Source organism: Perissodus microlepis, chromosome 6 (assembly GCF_051167445.1).
Source record: "Perissodus microlepis isolate ML-2025 ecotype Zambia chromosome 6, ASM5116744v1, whole genome shotgun sequence".
NCBI classification, from domain to species: domain Eukaryota; kingdom Metazoa; phylum Chordata; class Actinopteri; order Cichliformes; family Cichlidae; genus Perissodus; species Perissodus microlepis.
The window spans coordinates 26,657,717-26,665,506 of record NC_140466.1 but is presented as its reverse complement, the minus strand read 5'-3'; positions in this window follow the sequence as shown (position 1 = coordinate 26,665,506).

The window sequence follows — 7,790 nt, the reverse complement described above, 5'->3', positions numbered from 1 at the left end:
GGCCCTAAGGGCTAAGGAGGCAGTTGTGCTAACCGCTGTCCTTCTTTAAAAGGGAATGTTTCTGAAGTGGCAAGGTTCATTGCTAGTTCATCACTGATTCAGTTGTATTTCTCTTATTCTTTATGTCTCTTGATCTCTTGTGTTTGATTTAAGGAGGATGAAATCAACTTTGAAGTGAGTCTCTCTGCAGCAATTGTCCCTTCAGAATGTCTTCAGAGGTCTGAGGCATTTTTGATTTTTTTTGCTGACAGTTACATTTAATATCAAGGCAGAGCTCAGTGTAGATTAGCACCAGCAGCAATGATAAGCCATAAACTGTGTAGGAGTCTCTGTGAACCTGAACCATTATTATAGTCATGGTGAGCTGTAATCAGTAGAACCTGGCAGGTAGGCACCATTATTTCACATCATACAGCCTGATATATGAAGTAGAGATGAGAGGCTGTAAATGAGCAGGAACCTTATAGAGCAAAGAGTTGAAGGGGTTTTTAAGGCAAAGTGATTTACATGTCAAAGGTAAAGAAATAAGAAGATATGTGTTTTAATCTTAATAGGAATAAGAGAAGAAATAAGAAAATTACTCAATGCATGATTATAATTACATCCCAGTGTGCAAGTCTATTAGAATTCATGGTGATGTTTTCTCAGATTGGTCTGAATTTAAATCATTCCCATTTGAATTAGCTCTTCAGAAACATAGGGAAAATGGATTTGATGCATTTCAAGTAAATGTAATTCTACTCATGAATTTTCTATTGCATTTGGATAAGAAATGGCCCCATTATCTCTGAAAAAAAGAGAAATGCAATATTAGAAAGGTTTAAATTAAAGGGTCAAACCTAACATTTGCACATTTCCAGTCTCTTTCTCTGTCAGGAAATCTGGTTTGCATGCAAGTTTTTGCAATTCAAACAAAGCCATGTTTAAGGTAGTAAAGTGCTTTAGCAAAGCTTTTGGAGAAAGGTCAGCCGTTCATCATTGACGAAACCAGAATTGCTGTTTTTGCTCTTTAAAAAGAAATATATATATATATATTATACTGGATCAGTTTTATGTGAAAGAACATATCAAAAAGTACTGAAGCAAATCCGGGGGCTTATGTTGGTGATATTAGTATCAGGGAATTTACACTTGTGGTGCAACAATGTGGTTATATGATCGCCCTCTAAGTTTTGTTGCTAAGATTGATTGCAGAGCAGTGCCCATAATTCAGGTATGATAAAATAATCTAATCTTATTGTAAGATAATGTAGCAATAGCAAGAAAAATTAATGATCGCAGCCACTGCCACAGAGCCTTTGTCAGCTGCCGTAGGCAGAGTACACGAGAGGTCTACAGTTCATCCCAGCCATCCATTAACCATTATCTACAATTACTGCTGTCTAACTTTTCCCCTAACTTTTGTGTTGGCAATTAAACGGTAAATGAAGGTGGTCATTCCCTGCATAAGAGGGTTTGCTATTCCTTGAACAGAGCTGCAGACCAGAACCTGACATAATTGGGCTTAATTTAGACTCAAAAGACAGACTCAAACACAGACAGTAGTTTTACAGCATTTATTGAGTAGCTATATTGAATGAACTGAGAGCTGGTGAATGGCTTGGAAGAGAAGTTGGACAACAGGGGATGCAAGAAAAAATCTATTAGAGAGTTAGAGTCAGAAGTGGCCAACTCAGACAGCTCTTGTGATTAAATTCATCAGAGTTGCGTGTCAGTTCCTGGAATTGAAGCACATAAGGGTTACGAGTCAGACAAGCTGGTATCCAGAGTGGGCAGGCAAGTGAGTAGTTGGTATGTCCTTCCTTTTGGAGGTACAGGGACTGAGCGGACAACTCGGTGGAGTGTGGCTGGCAGTGTGAGCAAATTTCCACAGGACTGCAGGTAAACGAGTGAGCAGGCTTGCAGAGCAGGCTCTGAACTGATAACTACGAGACAGACAGAGAGACTGGGTTAGCAAATTCAGAATAGTAGAACCAGAGGTTATCAAGGAGGGCCTGATTATCGTCACATTAACAATCAAGCCTTTAAATATCAGACGCTTGACAAGATCGTTAAAGACAAATTCAAATTCAAATTCTCAAAGACAAATTAAGCCACTGCATTATGGTGAGTACATTATGAGTGAGTTGTTGGTTCAAAACTTTGATTTTTGTACACATTAAAGAAATATATAACATCGTATTTTTGGGGTGCACTTTTCAACATAGCCATGCTAATTATTTTCCTATTTTCAGCCTCTCTGGTGGACTAAAGGAGTTGTCAGCTATGGCCTAATATTTTTACTGTACATGCCGGAAATGTCATGTTTTGCTGTGTGGCAGGCAGGATGTAGGATCCAAACGCAGGACTCGGAGACAGAAGGATTAACTAAAGGTGGCAGCTTTATTGCTGAACAACACAAACTAACACTAGGTACATGAACGCTGAAAGGAAACCAACCAAAGATGAAGATGGACTAAGAATCTTGCACTAGACTATGAATAACTAGACGAGCCTTGTCTTTTCATGACGTGGCTCGAGACCATGAGGCTTACACAGGAACACACTGTAACTGCAGAGAACACGACAACAAACACGGGAAGAGTGAGGACTTAAATACACAAGCAGATAATGAGAGGATGGGAAACAGGTGGAAACACAGCTGGGAATAATCAGAAAAAACAAGACAAAGGGGAAGCAAAACTGAACACACTAACATAGGACATGAGACTGTCAAAATAAAACATGACGTATGCACTGAGACATGACTGACTGGATATGAAATGTGGAACACAGGGAGGACACAGTGACTGAAACTAGACGCTAAAAACAAATATAACATGAACAGAAAACCATCAAGAAAACTAAAACCATGAATAACAATAATCGAGGAATATAAATTAAACACAAAACACTGGATCACAGACGTGGCATGAAAGTGGCAACAATCCTCTCATCCAACTCTGTGGATCACAAACCAATCCTCTCAATTTCAACAATTAATCAAGAGACTATTTTACTTACAAAAGCACTGATTATAAAACCAGGGTAAACATCTTGGGTCCAATTAAGACAACAAATACAATAATCTGTGAGTGTCATGAATTTCATGATGCTGCTGTTCGTTGATTGTTTATGTCGGGCTTAAGAGCTGATAGCAGTTCTGCTGTACTGATGATTAACTGCTTAAGTAAGTGGTGTGATAGCTAGAAGACTGACACCTGAAAGACTCTATTTATTACACATGATGTAATGGGAAAACAGGATAGACATCTTTTTAAACAAAAAGTAAAAAAATCCACAAAGAACAAAAGTTCTGAAAAAGTGCATTTAGATAAGTTTTTCCAGTAGCAATAGTTCAACTGCAGATACGAGGCATCACATAAATTATGTTTACCTGTCCAGGAGACAAAATGGCCAAAAACAGCATTAGTTTGAATTCATTTGGTATGACTCAGATTTATTCTCCTTTCAGCAGCATTTCTTCATGCTCTGTGAGGCGCATGAAGAAGGGTTTTAGTTTTACAAACTGCTTTTTGGTCCTTATTATAAGGAAGCCTGAGCTGGTTGAGCCGGGATATTGTTAAGAGAAGTTCCTGGTAAATTCTACAGGAACATTACATCAACACACAGATGGGAAAGTGTTTTTAATCTTGTTGAAGTTTCCCTTTAACTTTGCCTTAGTTTGTTGTTCAGTATCATTAATTCTGACACTGGATAAAACTGATTATACACATGGCTCAGTTAAACCCAGGATTTTTCAGTCCAGCTGTACCAGTGTTCACTTGAAAGAGTAGTAGGCATTAATCATTAATCAGATGTGTTAACACCCAATAGCTTCTTAAAATCTCAACACTATTATTGTCTGCATCTTTAGGGAGAAGTGAAGCGAACATGTCTGAGTTTGTGTGTCTGTTTTACAACCTGAGATTCGCAGGAGGGGCACTCCACAGACGGCTCAAGAATGTTTTGGTGAACCTCGCTAATGGGGGTGAGGGTGCTCATTTAGCACACTGATAGAGTCTTATTTAATCCTACAGATGTGTCTTATCAGTGTTTTCCAGTTTTTATTACCTTACTTCCTCTACTCTGTATTCTATGCTTATTTTCTCTTATTTTTCCCCCTCAGCCTGTAAAAACTGTAGTTGGAAAAAGTTGGAGAAAGACAGAAAAAAATAGCCTCATGCTGCACTCCATAATGTGATTGCAGGCACAGGGCTGAGGAGTTTGATTGGGTGTGAATGGTTTTAATTAAAATCTGAACTAGCATAGCTCACTACATCATTGGAAGAAACCACCAAGAAGAATCAAACATGATGATGGTGATGACGATGATGATGATGATGATGATGATGATTAGCCACCCTTTAATATATTTTTAAATTATGCATAATTAGTAAATCTAAAACACCTTCATTTAGTGACAGGTCACTGTTATTTTTGTGCCTGGTCTCATTACAGTGCATTTTTGTGAGTTTCCCCTTCAGACCACAACATTTGGGGAGGTGAATTACTGAGGTTTGCAGTAGGCAATTTACTGCTGTTTGTGCCAAAGCAGCATGTACTAACTCAGTCGTGCTTAACTGTGATAGATGTTATCAGCTCAAGTAATCGCCTAAGCTGTGTTTCCGCTGTATAGTTTGTAATTGTGTCTTTACCCAAAATGTTTAAAGCCAAGTCCTGATTATTTCTGGTCCTGTCTGTGGTATTTTAATGCAGCAAAAGGGGAATTTAATGTGGAGGAAGGGAGGAGGAGAATAGTTGATCAGTGCAAGATGTACACACGATATGGATATATATGTAACTTCAGTTAGGATGTATTCAGTCATCTGCCTGCATTTGGGTGTTTGGACAAATAATCTATTCTTTACATAACTTCTGCTTTCCTAAGCTGTCAAATATGATTCTGTCATCATTACTCTGAACCTGTCATTTTCTTTCCTGGCTTCAGCGAGCCAATCAGCTTCTGTCCTGTATACTTTAAATCTTTCAACTGCCCTTCTGAGAATTCAGTTTTTTAGAGTCTTACAGTATTTCTGCATCCAGCCAACTCTTCATCTTCACCTCGCCAGACAGAGATCCCCATCCAAGTATCCACCTGCTTCATTCCTGCCACCACCAGCATGTAGATACCGGGGGACCTATTTCCTATAATCACTGGACTTTGTTCGGCTAAATACAAAAAGTTTATTACACAAAATCTGTATTTCAATAAATCATGTTTAGCTCCTTCACATGAGTTTCTCTGGTTGCTCTTCATTTGTGACTGAATGGAATTTGGGATTTGGCAGAAACATTATGCTCATTTTCTCCTGCCCACTGCTTTGTATGTGTCACCTCCGGCATCCCACAGCACAGAGAAAGTGAAATTGATGTGTGGACTTACAAGGTACGTCCACATGGTAACTTTATTAACGCTGGAGCAGTCAGGATCTGGTGAGATTTGTCAAATATGTTCTTTCCGTCCTACAGGTTAGCTGTTACACACAGATTTCAACATAACATGGGGGAATTGTGTGTGTAAATGATTAGCCTGTGGGTTGGTGAATCCTGTCCTCTGTTTCAGTTGTCATAATTCATACAGAGAAGGGTTGCCCCGTCCCCAGCCAGTCTCGCACTCAATGTCTGACCAAAGAATTAGCCTCATGTCAGAACACATTGATTCTCCTCTTGCCACCTTTCCCTGCTTTGAATTGTGCTGCTGTTTCCTGTGGGAAACACAGGTGTAAAACCTGTTTTTATGGTATTCTTTATATCCATGTTACTTGTAGTCGTCTGTTGCACTAACTGGCATCCTCAGCAAATCTGCTCCTTTTCACTGCATTTGGTAGATTGCAGTCATTAATGATATAACCCAGCCAAATCTGTATTCTTAAGTTGGTGCATTGTTAACCTGCTCAACAACATGCTGACATCAGCGTGTGTTTATTAAAATATAATGACGTCAGCCTGTGACCTCTGAGGGAATCATATTAAAAAAACAAAGCGTGTTGTACAGCTCTCTCTTCCCTTTCATTCGATATATTACTCAATATGGTTTCTTGAATTTTTTGTTTCCAACTTTGACTTTCGGCACTGACAATGAATTTCAAGGTTAAAATGTCTAGCCAGCCTAAATACTCATATCCCCCAACACCTATTATATTGATGTGAAGTTTGAAGATGATCCATAACAAATTGTGGGTAATATAAAGTTTTTACTGATTTTCAGATTTGAGTTGTTACTGGTATCTACCATCACAGAAAACCTTGAAAACTGTGACAAACAATTAAATGGAAACAATTACATACTTCCTCCTTTTGGGGGGAGATAATAATAAGGATGCTTAAAATATCAATCAGAGCTACGGTAGAGATAAAACGACCAAAACACATGATACTCACAGTATAAATGTGCACAACTGAATAAGCAGGCAGGCGTTTTACTTAGCTCAGAAATAAAGCAGGAAGTCTCTGCATGCTTGTCTTTGTGTAAAGAGACTATTTTTGGCTGTCATGCCATGACATCATATGCGGCTAATGTCACAGCATGAGATGTCAATGAAGAAGATAAAAGACAACTAATAAAGATAATAATGGATGTTGTGTTATCGTCTCAACACGTGCAGCCTGGCCTACGTGAAAGCCATGGACCACAAGGGCTGTAAACTGCAGAGCTGATGAAAAATAACCTCAAGGACCCCAGTCACTGAAAGCCTCGGTACCAGTGCATGCAATTTTTCCTCAAGTACATTAAAAGTCCCAGAAAATACCACAGTTTAAACTTAAAATAAACACTTTTCACTTAAGAAATATCATCTGACACGGGCTGATAGGATCATGACTGTATGGATTAAAAGTCTGCAGACCTCCCATAGCTCTGTGTGCTCTTATATTGGCAGCAGCATGCTGTGCATCACGCAGAGTAAAAAGAAGAGACAATGCAGTGTGTAGCTGAGACTAAAGCAGAAGAGATCTCATATGAGTAGGGCGGTCACAGGTGGACAGAGGAGTGAAGAGGGAAAATCCACAGTAAGGACGTATAAGGAGAGTGGAAAAGAACAGAAAAATCTAGAGTTACACAAAACCAGACTCACAGAGGCACTCTGTTCACATAGTGACTTGTGTTGTTTGTGGATATTTATCAAACAGCAGCACCAATCTAGAAGTTAGTTCAGCTGTAATTTCATGCACTTTTCATTGAGTCATGCGTTCGAGGCAAAAGAGTGCAAAGACAGTGCTGTTGATTGTGCACGCATGCTGTCTGCCAGTTTCAGAGAAAAACATTATTTGATAAGTGCTCGACAACTACATCAGGAAAACTGGTCGTCACCTCACCAGAGATATTTTTTTTTTCATAAGAGGTGTGAAACTCTTTAGGCAAGTGCTCAATGCACTAAATGGTTTGAATTTTTTTAGAAACTTGGTCCTAAAGCACTTTGAGTGCTCTGGGAGAGTAGAAAAGCACTCTAACAACATAACAAAATGTTGTTTAATTTGTGATTGTAAAAAAAAAGGAATGAAAAAACTGGTCTGGATTTTACTTCCTGTTAAAATGACGGGAAAGCTTTGCTCGTTTATATATTTGGAAAGTCACAAATACTTTGATACTGCAGATATCAGATATTTGTTCACCATAATCACTGTATTTATTATTTTTTTCTAAAGGAGTTATGTGTTGATGATTGCATCCACTTGGAGTGACTATACTATGAGTATATCTTATGTCACAGCATTGTCTTCTTTCACAGGAAAAAGAAAAAAAGAGACGCCTAAGGGTCTTAAAGACGAGATGTTTGTTTATGTCTAGGCAAACCCACAATCTTTCCCCT